Below are 20,768 nucleotides of genomic sequence, written 5' to 3' on the forward strand. Positions count from 1 at the left end.
CTCACTTCCCAGATGGGGCAGCCGGGCAGAGGCGCTCCTCACTTCCTCCCAGATGGGGTGGCGGCCAGGCAGAGGCGCTCCTCACCTCCCAGACGGGGCGGCCGGGCAGAGGTGCTCCTCATCTCCCAGACGGGGCAGCCGGGCATAGGTGCTCCTCACTTCCTCCCAGACGGGGTGGCAGCCGGGCAGAGGCACTCCTCACCTCCCAGACGGGGCGGCCGGGCAGAGGCGCTCCTCACTTCCCATACGGGCTGGCGGCCGGGCAGAGGCGCTCCTCACTTCCTCCCAGACGGGGTGGCGGCCAGGCAGAGGCGCTCCTCACTTCCCAGACGGGGTGGCCGGGCAGAGGCGCTCCTCACTTCCCAGACGGGGTGGCCAGGCAGAGGCACTCCTCACCTCCCAGATGGGGCAGCCGGGCAGAGGCGCTCCTCACTTCCCATACGGGGTGGCAGCCGGGCAGAGGCGCTCCTCACTTCCCAGATGGGGCAGCCGGGCAGAGGCGCTCCTCACTTCCTCCCAGACGGGGTGGCGGCCGGGCAGAGGCTCTCCTCACTTCCCAGACGGGGCGGCCGGGCAGAGGTGCTCCTCACTTCCTCCCAGACGGGGTGGCGGCCGGGCAGAGGCGCTCCTCACCTCCCAGATGGGGTGGCCGGACAGATGCGCTCCTCCCTTCCCAGACGGAGTGGCCAGGCAGAGGCGCTTCTCACCTCCCAGAGTGGGCGGCCAGGCAGAGGCGCTCCTCACTTCCCAGAGTGGGCGGCCGGGCAGAGGCGCTCCTCACTTCCCATAGGGGGTGGCAGCCGGGTAGAGGCGCTCCTCACTTCCCAGATGGGGCAGCCGGGCAGAGGTGCTCCTCACTTCCTCCCAGACGGGGTGGCAGCCGGGCAGAGGCGCTCCTCACATCCCAGAGGATGGGCGGCCGGGCAGAGGCGCTCCTCACTTCCCAGATAGGGCGGCCGGGCGGAGGGGCTCCTCACATCCCAGACGATGGGCGGCCAGGCAGAGATGCTCCTCACTTCCTAGACGGGGTGGCGGCGGGGCAGAGGCTGTAATCTTAGCACTTTAAGAGGCCAAGGCAGGAGGCTGGTAGGTGGAGGTAGCAGCGAGCCGAGATCACACCACTGCACTCCAGCCTGAGCACCATTGAGCATTGAGTTAGCGAGACTCCGTCTGCAATCCCAGCACCTCGGGAGGCCGAGGCAGGCAGATCACTCGAGGCCAGGAGCTGGAGACCAGCCCGGTCAACACGGTGAAACCCCGTCTCCACCAAAAATACAAAAACCATTCAGGCGTGGCGGCGCGCGCCTGCAATCCCAGGCACTCGGCAGGCCGAGGCAGGAGAGTCACAGGAGCCCGAGGCAGGGAGGTTGCAGCGAGCCGAGATCATGGCAGTACAGTCCAGCTTCGGCAACAGAGGGAGACCGAAAAAAGAAGGAGAGGGAGACCGAAGAAAGGGGAGGGAGAGGGAGAGGGAGAGGGAGAGGGAGAGGGAGAGGGAGAGGGAGAGGGAGAGGGAGAGGGAGAGGCAGAGGGAGAGGGAGAGGGAGAGGGAGAGGGAGAGCTCAGTTTTTTAATTGAAGTTTGGTTTTAGTTCTCAGAATAGCAAGAGAACTTGTTGACAGTTCAATATTGTGAAAATATTCAGAATTTACATGTGGAACAATTTGGCTCTTCAGATGATTTTGAAAGTGAATGTGCTCTGATTAATGCTGCCTACCTTTACCTTTGAAATCTTTAATAATCATTGGTTAACAATAATCGTTTACACTGCACATCATCTGGCAGTAATCTTGCTCTACTGAGATGTTAAAGGAACTAGAAGAATATAAATATTCATATTGTATTATATACGTCAGATTTTCCTAGTAGCATTAACAGTGTTGAGAAAATGAGCACCTGACAATGACTAGGCCTTGGAAAAATATAGTTTGATAACAAACAACCTGATCTGAGAAATTGTCCAATTTCACAAAGCAAATGATAGCTTTGCTATTATTCCAGGATTGTAGCAAAACTGTCTTCTGGTTTGTGTCACTCAAAATGTAGAGAAAAAGTCAATCACAGACCACAAAGCAAATTCCTGGTTGGGTCATTAGAGCTTGCTTTTGTCTCAGGTTTGGATTTTCTACCTTTTTTCCTCAAGGAATTTGTGAGTTACCTTAGATTAGCTGCAATATTTGGGCTAAATCCTATCCGATCCTGACCCCAGGCACCCCCTCCTTTAATATAGGAGAATTCTATCTTCCCTTCCTACCACGAGAGCCAATGGAAATTCAGATGTAGGAAAGGAGTTTCATTCTCAGGGTGTTGCTACACACTCAATGTCAAAAAGCAACTGGAAACCCAGTAAGAAATATGACTTTTGCACATCTTTAATGTCACTTTCCCCTAGGAATAGAAGATAAAAATGGTTAGGCAGAAAAAACCCACTGAAATATATTTTTCTGAAAATGGTAATGTTAGAAATCTATTCCTTAGGGATTTAGAGTTCATAATAAAGATCCCAGAATGCCAAAGCTTTTTTGGTAACAGTACATGACGATGGAAAGACATTTTTCATTTTCTGAGTTCTCTTTTAAATGATGATTTTCTTTACTATACATAATAGTGATTTTGGGGGTCAAATATTCAGCTTTTAAAATATTTAGCTTTTAAGTTAAAAGGCCAGAGAATTTTACTTGGTCAAAGAATACATTCAACTTCTCTTTACAAATAGTTGAACTTGTTTAATGGCTTAATTTTCTGGCTTCCTCTGGCAATTGTCTCTTGAGAATGTAACAGCAGATCACCCAACACTGGCTATGAGATGAGTAAGCTGTATTCCCTCAAGCTGAATTGTAACTATACAATTCAGACTCCACTGGGAAGTTTTCCTTCTAGTAATAAGATGGAATGCAATATCTTCCCAATCCTACAGTGGAGTCTAAACCATAGTAACAGATACAGAAAGCATAAAAGTTTCACTAGAGAAAGAAGAGGGCATAGGATAATGCAAGAAGGCATGCCATTTCTAGGATAGTAGAGATGGACTAAATTTTAGAGTTTATTTAAAAGAAACAAAACTTTTGCCTAGCAAAATAATCAGCAAGTGTTTGATATGTAAAGTCAACATTCAACAGCTGCAAAGGATGTCAAAAATGTACAAATATCAATAATGGTTCTAAGAGGTAAAAGTGATGGCCGAGCACAGCTTTGTATGGGAAGAGGAATGCTGTGGAAAAGAGGAAAAGAAGATGAGTAAGACTTGGATATTGCAAAAACAGGAGGCAGCCAGACTGAACTCACATTGACATTGTTCTTTTGGAACAAACTAAAGGTTTTCTCCAATTCTTTGGTGAGAAATGGTATAAAAATAAATGTATCTTTTGTCATCTGTTGTGTATGATTATGCTTGACAGTACAATGCTTACAACATTTTTGCTGTAGTACAGATTAGGTCATTCCAATGAATCATTTCACTGTTTGCATTAAATTCTACAGCTATCTGGACTGGTAGGGACCCCTGATTATTACAGCGAAGGTCTTGGTGCTAGAATTTTTGCAAACAAGGAAACAGCTCACCATTCAGAGGGCCCTGCATTGCATGTTTCTACTTTTTTATGATACCAGCCAAGAAAACTCATGGGATCCACATGTGATTGACTCTTTGGTTCATAACTCTCCTTGCAGGTGTCATGACACCTGGAGGTTTAATTTGAAGAGATCAGAACATTTTTCAGCAATAATTCTTGTGGATTTATGCTTGTCTTTTCCATTATTTAATTAATTTTAACTTATTTTCTAAACTCATTTGAGACAAAACCATTTAGTTTAACTATGATGTGTGTGTTTGTGTGTGTCAGTGTGGATATATGTGCAAGGGGGAAGGAGAGAGAGACAGAGAGAGAGAAACACATTAATGTCAGACAAGCCCTGTCGACATCAGTCCAGGTGAAATTGAAGTAAGAAGATACTACCAACATTTTGGATTTGTCATTTCACATTGGCAGAATATAAACCAAAAGAGGGGCTATGTCTAACGTGATCTATGAACTAAGTATTTTTTCAATGGCATCATAGTTCAGTATGCGGAGAGGAGCGTCACTGGAGTAGAGTAGTATCTTAGATAGAATTTAGGATCCAAAGCCAAAATTACCTTTGAAAAGCTGTTTCATCACCCACAGACGGTTAGTATTAAACACTCTCTTAGTAAGTCCAACTCAGTTTTTCTTTCAGCATATCAATAGATCACTATTTCCTTGGCCGGGCATTGAATGAAATAATTTACACTCACTTTTAAGAGCTATACTGAATGGGAGCATGCATACATCTTCAATTATAAGAAGTACACTCATAACAGTGAGAATGTTGCATCAGAAAATTGCTTTAGAGACGATATTCTCATAGCACATTCATATAGGGGCATTCTTTCATCAAGTAGAATGCCAGGTGAAATACAGGTAGTTATAAAATTGATTATTATGTCTGTGTGTATGTATATGTGTGCGTGTGTTGCCTTTAGCTGAGCATGCAGAGTTAACGCACTGTGTTGTAAATGCAATGCCACCATAATGGATTCAGTTTGGTGACTTTGTTGGGTACATTTTTATAGACTGTTTTTCAATCTGTTTGTTTCCGAATCACACAGACATTGCCTAATGTTTATTCAAACTTATAAAGCTTAAGAATATTCTTTAACCTTCTTATAACAGGCCCCACTGTTCCACCTGCCGAGACTCAAACAAACACCAGTGTGTCTTAAGAATGTCTTTGCTGCTGCTGCAGTTAGATGCTTCCTCAGGGATCCTAGGAATAGCAACAGCCCAGGAAACTCCATCAGTGTTACAGCTACGTGCCTGAGCTTTGGTTAATCTTCTAGAACTTGTAGCTGAGGTAGAAGGAATGGGTGGTAACACACCTGAAACTTTAGTTTGGAATAGATCAGAACATTCTTTTCTCTGTCTTACAAGTAAAGCTCCTGGCATACTGCACCCTTTCAAACATCCCTACTCCTGTTCAAAATAAGATCATGATAGCTCTATCTTCATAGAATACTTTCTCTCTGTTTAAGAGGTTCCCACTTTAAAAAATAAAAAGGTCTACAAGGCTTGAATCCACTTGAATTGTCTAAAACAATTATAGTGCCTTCTACCTGAGAAAAAAATTTTGTGTCCATTAAATGTTATCATTAGTGGCCTTGATGATAATGAGTCTAAGCTAGAGCTTCTAAATATGAAAGGGTTCATTTGCTAAACAGGCCCTTGTGGGTCAGGGGAAAATTGTTCCTTCATAACTGATGACTGATATAATTCAGCAAGCCTGAGCTTAATATGAATGTGCTGGCCTCTTTGTGGTATAATCTGATAGTGTGTACTGCAGGACTTCCGACAGTTACAGTCAGCGATGTCACTCATTTATATGAAAAATAAAAATGGTAATTTTTCATTTTTACTTTTCTTGGATGATTGTAAAACTAACAACTACATCTGCATTTGACATGAACAATGATTTATAAAGAACAGTCTGTAAGACTCAATAACCTTTAGAAGTTAATAAACTTTAAATGATATGCAAATAGAGAATGAAGACTGTATATACATTCTAAAAGTAATAGTGCAGGAAGTAAGCATAAATGGATCAGTAAACTAATATACCTACTAGGATGTATTAGTCTCCTAGTCTAAAAAGAAGCAGGAGCAGAAGGTGGAGGGGGAGGTGGGGGAAGAAAAGAAGGAGGAGGAAGAGGAGAAGGACTTGCTTAAATGTGCGTTTAAATTTCAGTTAAATAACACTAAAATGTTTGTGAAAAAAAGTAGACATTCACATTTTTCAAATTAGGAAAAGAGCAAAATAATAAAGGAAATGTATTAACCCAAGGGAAACTTCAATCAGCGAGTAATCTTAGTTTTCACACAGGCAGTATACAGTGTAGTAAGAAGAGCATGAAGCTCAGAATCAGAGGAACCAGGTTACACTTCCAACTTTGCTTGACATTAGGTAAGTCACTTCACCACTGGGTCTTTGTTTTTTCTTTGTCTTTCTCACAGGGTTTTGTTATGCTCAAAGTAGAGTATGTGCATCAGAGTATTCCACAAATTATTCTTTTTTAGTAAATTGTACTTAATTGAGTGGAAATGAGTTCAACTCCCTACTCTGCCACTAGCAAGAAGTATGATCTGTGGCAATTCCCTACATCTCTAGGGACCTGGAGAGGAGAGGTTCTGTTATCACAGAATCCATGTGGTTTCTTCCAGTTCAAAGCCCTGGTTATACAGTACAAAAACTACAGGCCAGTAACCCTTTCCATCAATTTTCTCAGTGACTGGTGAATTTCTAGGAAAAAAAAAAAACTCTGAAGAGCTCTTGGTGGCCTGAAAGAGTTAATGTGGATTCCTGAACAGCCTAGTGACAACCAGAGAATAATTATATTTGGTTGATTATGACAAAGAATCTGATCTCATTTGTATTGCCAAAGCTGTCAAGCCCCATGCACCAGAAGCCTATCACCAAATATTGATTTACCTGTTGTGTGCATCTAATAACTGACAGCTATGAATCCCATATCACTTTTGGTGGCCTTCCCACTGACATGTTCTTTGATTAAGAAAATAGTAAGCCAGAAAGCCAGTGTGTCCCTAATGTGGCCACCTCAGTTTAGCCTCCTTATTATGCTGGAATATTTTACCCTAAATTAGATTTCCTGTCTTCACAATGGCAGTTTACATGAATTTAATACATTACAAAATGTGCAGTTCCCTTGAGATTCTGTGATAGATTGCAGTATTTGAAACTCATATTTCCATGGGAAATAAAAACCTAGGCCATGGTCAAATATTTTATCAGCTTAGCATTATCTTGAGATAATGGCACTATTAATGCTTGTCACCCTCCTCGGCTTCCCAGGGCTTGTGTTGGCTCATTTCTTGCTTCTGACCAAGGTGTTGAAAGCTTTAAAGCTCTGAGCTACACCAGCAATAACCAACCTAGATAGGTACCCTTTGTACTATGTTGTCAGGCATATAATAATGCACAATGGGCTCCTCTTTTCTTTTCTCCTGAATGATACTGAACCTGATGATCAATTATGCTACATGGGATGAGATTACTATATATTACAGCTTGGCTGTGATTGGCTGCTAAAGCCATGTCAAGGGATAACAGCACAGCTGTGAGCTCTTACTATAGGATGTCTGGAAGAAGGAACATCACGTAAGAAAAAGGCAAAACACAAAATCCAAAGACTCAGCAAGGTGAAATCTAAAGACCCAGGAGCAACAAATTACCAGCTAGGAAACATCAGAAGCTCCTAGATGAAACCGAAATGGGCAATTAGAGGCAAATCTTTCATTGGTTTATTCAGATCCATTTAACTAAATGAAAAATAAAAGATCAAGATTTATAGAACTACATACACTTATTTTGGCTCTTTCCCTCTTCCATATCTGTCTTTGCTTTTAGTTGTCTGTCCAGGAGTTGGGTTTCCATAGGTTGAGAGTTGTTTTTGATTTCCTAACTGCACTACTTTTTTTCTGATCTCACATTTTCTCTACATAGAGTTTCTGTCTGGGCAAAGGGTACATTGCTCCCTAAGGAATTCAGAAAGTCATTTCTCAGTACACATCTCTGTTTTGCCCTCAAATTTAAATTCTGGTACCTTAATAGTCACCAGCTAACTTTTATTAGTAGGCTGTGCTCTACATACTGACTGACAACTGAAAATTGACTTTTCTATTTTTGGTAATATTCCAATCATGGCCTAAAAAACAACTGCATATGCATACGCATGGTAGTAGTCTAGGTGCAAGGAGAATGTTCAATTAGAGCTAAGCTTTCACTTGATATTCTGTTGTAACAAAGGCATGAAAGAGTTGAAATCAAAGACATGTTAGATTCACAAGCAGTGACTTAGAGATTGCTTTTATAAACTTTATGTAAAAGGTAAAAGTTGGAATTTAATCATATGCCAAAAAATATAACTTTAAAAATGAGGACTCTCGTTTTAATCAAATGTCATAGGAATTGGAAAAGGATCAATGTAAGTATTTCTTGTAACTGCAATGAGTCAGTCATTCCCCTCCCATGTTCTGCATAGTCTCAAATAATTTGAACTAGAATTCCACTTCCATTTTCTGAGAAAATCGGCTCACATATACTGTCATGCATAGTAGCTATACAGTTTGCATCAGTTTAAGGGAATCACTTTGTGTGAGGAAGACAACAAAGTCTGTACCTCCCTGTTCATGGTAAGAATTTATTTTGCTTGGACTTGGAAGTAAGGAGGGAGAAAAATACAGTAGTAGTAACACCTTTGATATGGTTTGGCTCTGTGTCCCCACCCAAATCTCATCTCAAATTGTAATTCCCAACGTGTCCTGAGGGGGAACTAGTGGGAGGTGATTGGATCATGGTGGTAGTTTCCCCCATGCTGTTCTTATGATAGTGACGGAGTTCTCATGATGTCTGATGGTTTAAAAGTGTCAGTTTCCTCTGCATGCTCTCTCCTGCTGCCAGGTAAGATGTATCATTCTTCCCTTTTGCCTTATGCCATGATTGTAAGTTTCCTGAGGCCTCCCAGCTATATGGACTGTGAGTCAATTAAACTTCTTTTCCTTATAGATTTCTCAGTCTCAGGCAGTTCTTTATAGCAGTGTTAAAATGGGCTAATACCACCTTACAGCTAGCTTTAGCATTCGTGGTAAGTATTGAAAGTTTCTGTGAAAGTATGATAGCATGTTTCATGAGGAACACACAAGAACCTGTCACACACTTCTGATAATCGTTTAGCTCGCAACATGATGCAGGCTGCAGGTCAGTTCCTTGAAAAGCAGACTGTAAAGCAGAGATTTTCATAGAAATTTATTGAGGGTAGTTCTTCAGATAAATAGAGAGGTATCATAGTGAAGAGAGAAGGAATAGGTAGAGGGGAGGGTTGAAGTGTAATGTAGGCCCAGTCTTAGCCAGTACTGTCAACATCTGTGGAGGTGAGATGCTATTCAAAGTAATCCTAAAATGGCACAAAAGGCTAGGCCTTTATACCCTGACATGGATCAATCAGTGGATGTGAATTGCTCTGGGAAGGAGAAATCCACTTAGGTGAAGATGCTCTCTTCAACTGAGGTCAAGTCCCAGAGAAGGACACAACACTCTCAACCACAAAATCTCCCAAATCCTGGGAAAAATAGCCACCTAAGTCCTCAAGGGGAAATCTGGGCAGCACATTTTAGTATCTACTACAGGAAGAGTATATAATAAGAAGGCAGCATGATAGATTTGGGAACACATGAGCTTTGAATTTAGGCAGACCTACATTCAAAGACTGGATCAGACAATGACAAATTATGATAACCCTAGCCAAATTGTTTAGCCTCTAGAAGTCTCTGCTTTCTTATCTGAAAACTGGGAATGAGACTTTCTCATCTGAAAACTGGGAATGAGACTGCACAGCCTGAGTGCAGTGCGCTGAGATCGCACCATTGCACTCAGGCTGGGCGACAGTGTAACAAGACTCAAAAAAAAAAAAAGAAAAAACCTCCTTTATGCCCTTTGAAAAAGTAATTGAAATTGATGAGACTGGAATGCTAAAGGATGGGCAAGGAAGCAGGTAGAGAAGACATGGAGATCATGGGTATTGTGATGATTACTTTTATGTGTCAACATGGCTAGACAACGATACCAAGTTGTTTGGTCAAACACTAGTCTAGGTGTGGCTGTGAAAATGCTGTTGTGATTATTAAGTTAGACATCACATATAATATGCTCCCATTGTGCCTGGCACATGTTAGATGTTCAATAAGCATTGGTTCTATACTCCTCACTGCTCATTTTATACAAAAAGAAAATTAGTCAACTAATTTATTGAGCATCTACTACCTTCTGAGCACTATGCTAGTACTGTTAGAGGGTAAGAATAAATACAAGGCATGTCCCTGTCCTGAAGTATTTATCACTTAGTTAGAACAAATAAGACTAACACAAATAAAATCAGTGCAAATAATAACATTAGAAAATCATTGAAAATTAAATTAAATGTTTGTTTATAGAAAAGATCAATGACAGCCCAGACTAATCAGGCAAGGAACAAACAAACAAGTTGTATCAAAGAAGTAATTCTTGATATGGGCTTTAAAGGGTAGGTCAAATTTAAGTACTTGGCAAGAGAAATAAAACATTCTGAAGAGGGAATCCTTACAGAGACAGATGAGAAATAGCAGGGCTTTCTCTGACTTAAGTGTCATTGTGTATATGGAACTACGCAATTTTGAATAGCCATTCATAAACTGCCACCCCGCAGTTCAGCCTAATCCCTCTAGAGCTGTTGCAAAGCTGACTCTCTTTAACCTACTAAAATAACATGGGGCTAGTGAAAACTGAGAATATGTGTCAGAAAGAGTGAAACCAATGTTAATTTGTATGGGTACACATTGATCCCTGACTTCTACTGACCTTCATTTTACACCTTACTACCCTATTAGAAAAGTCACTTGCACACTAAATCTGGTTTATGCAACTACTAAAATGCTTAGTCATAGGCTGGATTGTGTTAGTATGAGCTGTGTGCAGATAAGTCCTTCATTGACTTCCTGCATATCTGGCACTGATCTGCTACTGTCAGGATCTGAAGGGCAAAGACCATGTTTTGTTCATTTCTGTATTCTCAGCATCCAACATAGGAATGATTACCTAATCAGGAATGGACAAAATGAATTTGATGTCAGTGAGTGAATTTACCTAATCAGAGCATGTTGTAAAGTAAAAGCATAAAAGATCAGACAGGTAGTGAAATTATGAAAGACATTGACAAGTAGGTAAGGTAGCTTAGACTTGAAGTAAGAGTGATTGTGATTTTGAATCAGAAGAGTTATATAATCAAAGTTGTTTAAGGTGGAATTATTTAATAGCCAATTATAAGATAGAAGAGACAGCAAGAAGCTATAGGGAAAAAAACAGACAATTTTACTGGTAAATTGGATGTAATTTACCAATTGTAATTGGATAAAAAAGTTTAATAGTACAAAGACAACTCCTGGATGAGAGTTCAAGACATAAGAAAATTTGAAAGTCACAGGCACAGATTTAACAGTTGAAACCAGTATAATAAATGTGTTCTCCAAAAATAGGAATTAGAAGGAGAGAACTCCAAACTAAGAACTAAGCCTTGGGGAATGCTCACAGTTGATCAGATACGAAGTAAGAAAGACCTGGCATTGACTAGAAATAAAAAAGAAAGGAGTGCTTCCATGAGGGTGGAGGTGACCAAGCATACCAGAAGTTACTAAAAGGCCCAGAGTAGTCAAAAAGTCACTAGAATTAGTATTTAAAAAACTCCTTTGGGCCAGGTGCAGTGGCTCATGCCTGTAATCCCAGCACTCCGGGAGGCTGAAGCTGGCAGATCACGAGGTCAGGAGTTCGAGACCAGCCTGGCCAGCGTGGTGAAACCCCATCTCTACTAAAAAATACAAAAAATTAGCCGGGCCTGGTGATGGGCACCAGTAATCCCACCTATTCGGGAGGATGAGACAGGAGAATCGCTTGCACCTGGGAGGCAGAGGTTGCAGTGCACTGAGATCGCACCATTGCACTCAGGCTGGGTGACAGTGTAACGAGACTGTCAAAAACAAAAACAAAAAAAACAAAAAACAAAAAACCTCCTTTATGCCCTTTGAAAAAGTAATTGAAATTGATGAGACTGGAATGCTAAAGGCTGGGCAAGGAAGCAGGTAGAGAAGACATGGAGATCATGGGCATTGTGATGATTACTTTTATGTGTCAACATGGCTAGGCAATGATACCAAGTTGTTTGGTCAAACACTAGTCTAGGTGTGGCTGTGAAAATGTTTTTAGATGTAATTAATGTTTACATTAACAGACTGAATAAAACAGTTTACCCTACATAATGTGGATAAGTCTCATCCCATCTGTCAAAAGCCCTAAGCAAAAAGACTGAGGTCCCCTGAAGAAGAAGGAATTCTGTCTCTGATCTTCCTTTAGACTCAAGACTATAAAATCAAATTTTCCCTGGGTCTCCAGCTTGCTGGTCTCAGATTTGCCAGCTTCCACAATCAAATGAGCCAATTCCTTCAAATAAGTATCTATTTATCCATCCTATTGGTCTTGTTGCTCTGGAGAACCCTCAATAAAACAGGTATCAACCATAATTTGAAACAGTTTAAAGTGAAAAGCAACAAACAATGGTAGAGGAGCAGGAAATAATATTGTTTCTGAGATATAGAAGATAAATTTGAGTAAGAGGACTTAAGATTGCACTTTGCAGATACATATTGTAGCCCAGGTCCTGTCCACCAATTAGGAGAGACAGTTGACTCTATCCAATGAGGTCAGGGTATCCCCAAATCCACCTAAGACAAGGACCACATCCAAATCAGTTCAGGTAAAGGTTTAATGGACCATTCTCATCACAGGGCTTCTGTGATTAATTCTTTGGACAAAATGTGTACAGCTAGATTCAACGTGTTTCATTCTTTCTTATTCATTACCATTCCCAAAGTGTAGCACCATCTTACTGTACACTAAATGTCTGTATTCTCACTTCCATTATGCTTTACACTTTCTTTTTCACTGAACAAACCTCACATACTTGTCACCCAGTTATATCCAGGTCAGATGTCATTGAGATATGTTCCTAAGCACCTTTACATCCTTTATTTTAACATCTGTTATACTACTTTGTCATTACTATTTACTTGTATATATCTTACACTGGATTGTAAACTCCATGAGACCAGGCAGTGTTTAGCAGCACCCTGATAAGCACTTGACAGATGTTTGTTTTATGATAGAATAAATGAATGAATGAACAAAGTTTTAATAAATCCATCAGTACTTCTATAAGTAAAGTTGTAACAGGAAATGGAAAGTACACTCATACAGTAAAACTCTACAAGAGCTTAGTTATAAAAATATGAATTACAATGAAGTAGACAGAAAATGGGATATTACAAAGCAAGCTTGTCCAACCTTTGGCCCAACACAAATTTGTAAACTTTCTTAAAACATTATGAGATATTTTTCTGAATTTGTTTAGTTCATTAGCTACCATTAGAGTATTTTATGTGTGGCCTAAGACAATTCTTCTTCCAGTGTGATTCAGGGAAGCCAAAAGACTGGACACTCTTTCTATAAAGGAATCATCCAAGAACCTGGACCTTTCAACAGATTTGTTGCCAACCTAGACCTAAAGCCAGAAGGTAAGGGAGAGATTACTAGAACCTAGATACAAAGAGACTCAGGGCTAGAACAGGTCACAATATGAGGAATAGTGAACATAGTCATCAATGGACACAACTGGCCCAAGACTACCTCCTAGGGAGGAAACTTGGGAAATAATGTCTTGATTTGTTTCCTCCCTCCTTCCAGTATTTTCTTGGGGATTCCCATTGGCTGGAAACATAAGAACCTATTGATGCTGTCCATACAGGTCAACTCCTAGTGCAGATAGCAAGGTAGAAAGACGTCAAAAATGTATCTGAGAGGAAAGCAGATATCTATCTGGTTTAATGCCATTTACAACTGAGAATTGGATCTTTTAGCACTCAATAAACACAGTTTCTCAAATATGTTTCTTCATATTTTCTGCTAGAAATGCCTTTGTCTTCTTTCCAACAAAGAAATGGTTTAATCCTTCAAAGCCTGAGTCAGAAATATCCTTCCCAGTATCTTCTCCAGTCCTCTTCCAGATAATATTAATTTTAATATATACAAATGATGCCATAGCATCTTTCTAGAGTAATTATGGTGGCAGTAATGGTGGAAATAATCACAGTAGTTAACACTTATTTAAAATGTGTTATGTGCTGGGCACTTTTTTTGCTTTATATATATATACATACATGATCTTATTTAATCTTTAATTTGTAATCCATGAGACATTCACATTTCACAAATAAGGAAACTGAAGACAAGAATCTAATTTACTAAACTTAATCCTTTAAATAATGTAGATAATAAAAACAGAATGTGAATCTCTCTCTCTCTCTCTCTCTCTCTCTCTGTCTCTCTCACTTATTCCAAAAGCCTGTGCCTTTTAACCACTCACTGTTACCGCCATGACTTGTGTGGCTACATACTAGGCTAATAGGTTCATATGAGAAGGGGCCATGTCCTACTCATTTTGTAAACTGCAGTGCTTTGTGTAGTGTCTGCTCCATAACAGACATCCACAAATGTTCCTGGAATTAAATATGAATGATATAGAAAAAACAAACAAAAAGAGATTATAGAATCAAAGCACATTTATCAACTGTAAATAATAGAAAAATGCAAACTATAGAATGAAAGAAAAGCAGGCAAAAGCTAAGTACAAGAAACAGTCATTGCTCTTTTCCTAGACATGCAGTAGGTTTACTTTGATCCACTTCTCTCAGCTGGATTCAAGTTAATATTTCTTTTCTACTCACTATTTTGCTAAGAGCCATAAGATCAGCTTTTTTGAGTTTGAAACAGCCAGTCTCCCTTTCCTTGGAACAGTCTTCTCCTGAAGCAAAACCTCTCTTTTGGAGCAAAGCTTCCCTCCTAGGTTTCTTTGTTCTGCCAGTGCCGAGTCCCTTTGAGCTTCTCTCTGCAGCAGGTCTGGAACCAATACTTCCCCATTCTTTTGAAAGGCTTAGCAAGTTGTCGCTCTTCTGGGTTGCCCTTGCAGTGCTGGAGGCCTGTGCAGTCTCTGTCTAAACTCATTTCAGTAAAACCCCTCCAGAAAAAGCTAGTTGCATATTTAAGCTGGTTAACTTTTTTTTTTTTTTTTTTGAGGGGGAGTCTCACTCTGTCGCCAGGCTGGAGTGCAGTGGCTCTATCTTGGCTCACTGCAACCTCCGCTTCCTAGGTTTAAGCGATTCTTCTGCCTCAGCCTCCTGAATAGCTGGGGTTACAGGCGTGCACCACCACACCAGGTTAATTTTTGTATTTTTAGTAGAGAAGAGGTTTCAGAATGTTGGCCAGGATGATCTCAATCTCCTGACCTTGTGATCCGCATGCCTTGGCCTCCCAAAGTGCTGGGATGACAAGTGTGAGCCACTGCACCTGGCCTGGTTAACTATTTTTGAAGGTAGGAATATTTTGATATAGAACTAATATCTTACATAAAAAAATAAATCACTTTACTAAACAACTTGACTTCTTCACAAGCAATGCAGATAGATACAGGACTCAACTTCAATGATAAGTAGAAAATGAATCTAGTGATTACAAACTTAAAATTTGGAAAGGATTTTAGGCATCTTTCAGAGCAACTGCCTACTTAATGAAGAAATTTCTATTGCAGTAAACTAGGAATTAGTTGTCCAGAATGAAAATCCTGCTTTGAAAAAAAAAAAAAAGAGCCTGATTCTCTCTAGGCAGCTCTGTTAACAGAGCAGTTTTTAATTAAGCAAAAGTCTCCCTCTCCTGAAATTTATTAATTATATAAAATAACATTGACTAACCCTGCTCAATTCATGGGAAGTGTGCTAGATGCTGCATTATGTGTAATATTTATCTGCTAAAACGCTGTGCAGTAGCGCTACTCAATTTCCTATGTTGTCAGTTGAGTGGTCCAAAAGTGAACTTGGAGTAGAAGATGGTAGAGAGCCTGCTGGTGTGGGCAGTAGGATATGACATGTTAGAGGAGGACAAGGTGAGAAAGTGGAATAAGTTTTACATTATGGAAATAGAAAGCCAATGAAGAGCACATCAAAAAGAGGTAGGAGGAGAGAAGACATTTGGGTGTGGGTGATCATGGTTGGGGTTGGGTGTGAACTGGATGGTGAGAGGCAGATGCAATAAGCAAAATAAATTTTCCTGAGAGTTACAGATTAACAGGAGTAGAAGGTATGTTGGAATGGAAAGCAAAATACATTTCTATATAACTATAGGTCTTGAAATAGAAGCATTTCATACATTTTCTCCATCTCTCTTTTTCACATAATAACTGTTTTCCATTTATTTGGTGGTGCTAGACGTACAGAGTGCCACTCCCTCATTTCTCACTCCTTCAACCCGCAGACATTATGGTTATTGGTGGAATCTGAAAGTAGCAGTGACGGCAGGGAGGAGACAGTACCTCATGCTGTCTGCCCACCAGGATTGCCTTGTCCCACGATCAGGCAGCTTTGTTTGATCTACTCAGTTATCATCTTCCTCCTTCATTATAGAAACAGATGCATATAAAATGTTCTTATTGGCACCAAATAAAAGTGGCCTAAATAGATAGCAAGTAGTTTAATCTAATTCCTATCAGAAAAAAAATCCAGTGTTCAAAACCATTGTCATTATTTTTAATAAATAGCCTCTTAGACTTAAAAAATGTATATTCTAAATATTGGATAATCTCCCTAACAACATGAACATATACTGAAGTATTATTTATCTTTCTTTATTATCTATATTTATCTCACTATCTATTGATATTATATATCTAAAGAAATTTTCTGTTCATATTATGCTTATTTATAATCCCAAACACGGACAAACTTATTAAAATATGTGTTTCTATACTTACATTTTATTATCCTTTCTCCAATTTCTCACTCTCTATTTTCCCCTCAACCTACTCCATTCAAACTACTTTAGTGAACCATTTTCATTGAGTTCACAGATGACAAAAATGAATGCCTCTTTTTGTTTCTTAAGTCTATTTTAAACATAGTAAGTACTATTGCTATGACACTCAAAAATGTACAAAAAGGGTCAAAATAAAATTTCCTCCCTACCTCTGCACCTACCGTTCAGTTCTCCTCCCTAGAATAAATTACTATGCAGGTTTTTAGACATGCATCTGATGATATTTAATACTCATACAGAGATTTTCTTTTTACATTTTGCTTTAATGCTAGCTTGCACTCTTCTGTCCATTTCTTTTTTAACCTATTATATGCTATGATCTAAATGTTTGTGTCCTTCCAAAATTCATGTGGTGAAATCCTAACCCCTATTAAGAGGCAGAACATTTGGAAAGTGATGGTCATGCTTTTGTAAATAGAATTAGAGCCCTTAAAAAGTGGCCTGAGAAAGACTCCTCACCCCTTCCATCGTGTGAAGTCACAGCGAGAAAGCACCATCTATGAACCAGGAAGTGGGCCTCACCTGACAACAAACCTTCCTGCACCTTGATTTTGGATTTCTCGGGCTCTAGAATTCTGAGAAATACATTTTTGCTCTTCGTAAGTTACCCAGTTTATAATATTTTATTATAGAAGACTGAACAGACTAAGACATGTATCTTCAATATTATTTCATATAAATACATAAAACAAAATTTCCTATACTTTTCCTCTTCCATTGTGTAATTTTATTATTTATTTAATAAGTCTGCTATTGATAAACATTTTACTATTTTCAATCTTTTGCTATTACCAATTATGCTACAACGAATAACTTGTACACATGTCATTTAAAACATGTTGGAGTTTACAGGATAATTTTTTTGAAATTGAATTGCCAGGTTAAAGAATGTGTTTATTTTTATCTTTGCAATATACTGCTAAATTGCACATCATATAAACCATACCAATTTATACTGTTTCCCAATACATTCGTCAGTATAGTGTGTTGTCAATCTTTAGATGTTTACCAGTCTAAGAAATGGCTCAGACCTGTAATCCCAGCACTTTGGGAGGCCGAGGCGGGTGGATCACGAGATCAGGAGTTCAAGACCAGCCTGACCAAGATGGTGAAACCCCGTCTCTACTAAAAATACAAAAATTAGCCAGGTGTGGTGGAGGGTGCCTGTATGTGTGTGTTCCTGGTAATTTGCAAGATTTTTTTTCTAGTTAAAAGGAAGAATGATCTTCAAGTGGTTATTTCTGCCATTATGATTTAACATAACGACTACAAAGTTTATCAGAGTTGTACACTTAAATAATTACTTATGGCCGGGAGCGGTGGCTCACACCTGTAATACCAGCACTTTGGGAGGCCGAGACAGGCGGATCACCTGAGGTCAGGAGTTCGAGACCAGCCTGGCCAACACGGTGGTGCACACCTGTAATCCCAGCTACTTGGAGGCTGAGACAGGATAACCGCTTGAACTCAGGAGTTGGAGGTTGCAGTGAGCAGAGATCACCCCACTGCACTCCAGCCTGGGTGACAGAGTGAGACTTTGTCTCAAAAAAAAAATTACTTACATAGTTCCTTTTGACATACTTCATGACCAGTGATGAAAGTATACAGAATAAGTTTTCTTTTTTCCCAATTTGTCTCTCCTTCATCATCAATTTTAGCAGATTATATTACCTTTATTAGTATTTAACATTTTACTATTAAATATCTTTGTACTTGTATTACTAGTTTATCAGTTTTAAGGGTATATTGTATTTCATGGCTATTTTATTTATAGCCATGGAATAAAATAAACAATCACATTTACCTTTTTTTCTGTATACTTTCACTTTCTTCCCAAGTTTTCTTAGTTATGTAAGTTATTTATTGTCAAGATTTATGACAATTACACTCTATTCTATAACTATAAACTTCACATTTTTGACTATTAATTCTATAATCCTAATATTCTTAATCTTCCAATTGTAGCCCTACAGTCATAGCCTTACAGTTCTAACATCGGAGTCTTGTATTCCTGATGCTTTTCAGGAAGTCTTTCTATTCATTTCTTGATTATCTGAATATCAACCTCTAGTAATGTCTTCAAAAAGATTTCAGTGTAATTACATTATCTGTGGTCTTGCATGTTACAAAACGTATGTTGCCTTTATCTTAGAAAAGAGGTGCTGTTAGGCTGTCTTCTAGCATTGAATATTGCTGTGGAGAGGTCTGGTTATGGTGAAACCATCAGAAAATATAGAATGATTTAGGCTAGATTGCAGAAAAACAATAGATATTAACATTCATATGTATTTGGGAATACAGACTGTCTATGGGACTGTTTTTGTTGCTGCTGTTATTGTCAAAATATTTACTTTTATATCATGCTTCCATGAAAATTGGCATGCATTAAATATACTGTTCAATACCAAAAAGCAAATGTTAAGCAATGGGTACTACAGCATTACACATTTAACATTTGGAAAAACAAAAACCAAAAAGAAAAAAAATCCATTCTCATTAAAGACTTAGGTGTAAAACCCAAAACTATATAAATCCTAGAAGAAAATCTAGGCATCAACATTCAGGACATATGCATGGACAAAGATTTCATGATGAAAATGTCAAAAGCAATTGCAACAAAAGCAAAAATTGACAAATAGGATTTAATTAAACTAAAGAGCTTCTGCACAGCAAAAGAAACTATCATCGGAGTGAACAAACAAACTACAGAACAGGAGAAAATTTTTGCAACTTATCCATCTGACAAAGGTCTAATATCCAGAGTCTACAAGGAACTTAAGCAAATTTACATGTAAAAAACAAACAATCCCATTAGAAACTGGGCAAAGGACATGAACAGACATTTCTCAAAAGAAAACATTTATGCGGCCAACCAACATGAAAAAAAGCTCAACATCACTTGATCATTAGACAAATGCAAATCAAAACCAGAATGAGATACCATCTCACGCCAGTCAGAATGACGATTACTAAAAAGTCAAGAAAAAACAGATGTTGGCAGGACTGCAGAGAAATAGGGATGCTTTTACACTGTTGGTGGGAAAGCAAATTAGTTCAACCATTGTGGAAGACAGTGTGGCAATTTCTCAAAGACCTAGAAACAGAAATACCATTTGACCCAGCAATCCCATTACTGGTATACCCAAAGGAATATAAATTATTCTATTATAAGGATATATGCATGTGTATGTTCATTGCAGCACTATTCACAATAGCAAAGACATGGAATCAACCCAAATGTCCATCAATGATAGACTTGATAAAGAAAATGTGGTATGTATACACCAGGGAATACTATGCAGCCATAAAAAGGAATGAGATCATGTTCTTTCCAGGAATATGGATGGAGCTGGAAGCCATTATCCTCAGCAAACTAATGCAGGAACAGAAAACCAAACACCATATGTTCTTACTCATAAGTGGGAACTGAACAATGAGAACACATGGTCACAGGGAGGGAAACAACACACTGTGAGGCCTGTCCAGGGATGGGAGGGAGGGAGAGCATCAAGAAAAATGGCTAATGTATGCTGGGTTTAATACCTAGGTGATGGGTTGATAGGTACAGCAGGCCACCATGGCATACTTTTACCTATGTAACAAGCCTGCACATCCTGCACATGTACCCCAGAACTTAATATCAAGTAAAATTTAAAAAATTAATCCCCTATAGAATTCTTGCTGTTAAACCCAGTGATACCTAACTTGCGGTTTCTGTCACAAAGATTCCACAAGCAGCCCGTAGTCTGCCCTGAATTAAGCTATAATTCTGTCGTAATAAGGTAATACTTTTCTTCTACTGAAAATCAGAGAGTGCTAAACATTTCTAACATCTCTCAGTTTATTTCTTTCCCTAATTCACTTGCTGCATTACTTTATTTTATTTTAGTGAGTCAGTAGAGATCTTTCCTTTAATCACCAAGAAAATCATTTTGTATTCTAGTATATCCAAAACTTATTTTACTCAGTAGTAAGTGCCTGGCATTGTACTAAGCCTTTTAATACACTTTATAGTTAAATAGCATATTTAATCCCAACAATAAAAATAAGGTAAGTACTGTCAATATACACATTTTACAGAAAAGAAAATTGAGTACCACAAAGTTTAAGTAACTCACCTAAGATCAAGCAGCTAGATAATACAGAGCCATAATTAAGCCTGGAATTCTGATTCCAGAGCCCAAGTGCTTTAAACTTCACTGCTATTTGAACACAGCCACCAGCTAGCATCTGGGATT

The sequence above is a fragment of the Pongo abelii genome, chromosome 15 (assembly GCF_028885655.2).
Source record: "Pongo abelii isolate AG06213 chromosome 15, NHGRI_mPonAbe1-v2.0_pri, whole genome shotgun sequence".
Lineage (NCBI taxonomy): Eukaryota > Metazoa > Chordata > Mammalia > Primates > Hominidae > Pongo > Pongo abelii.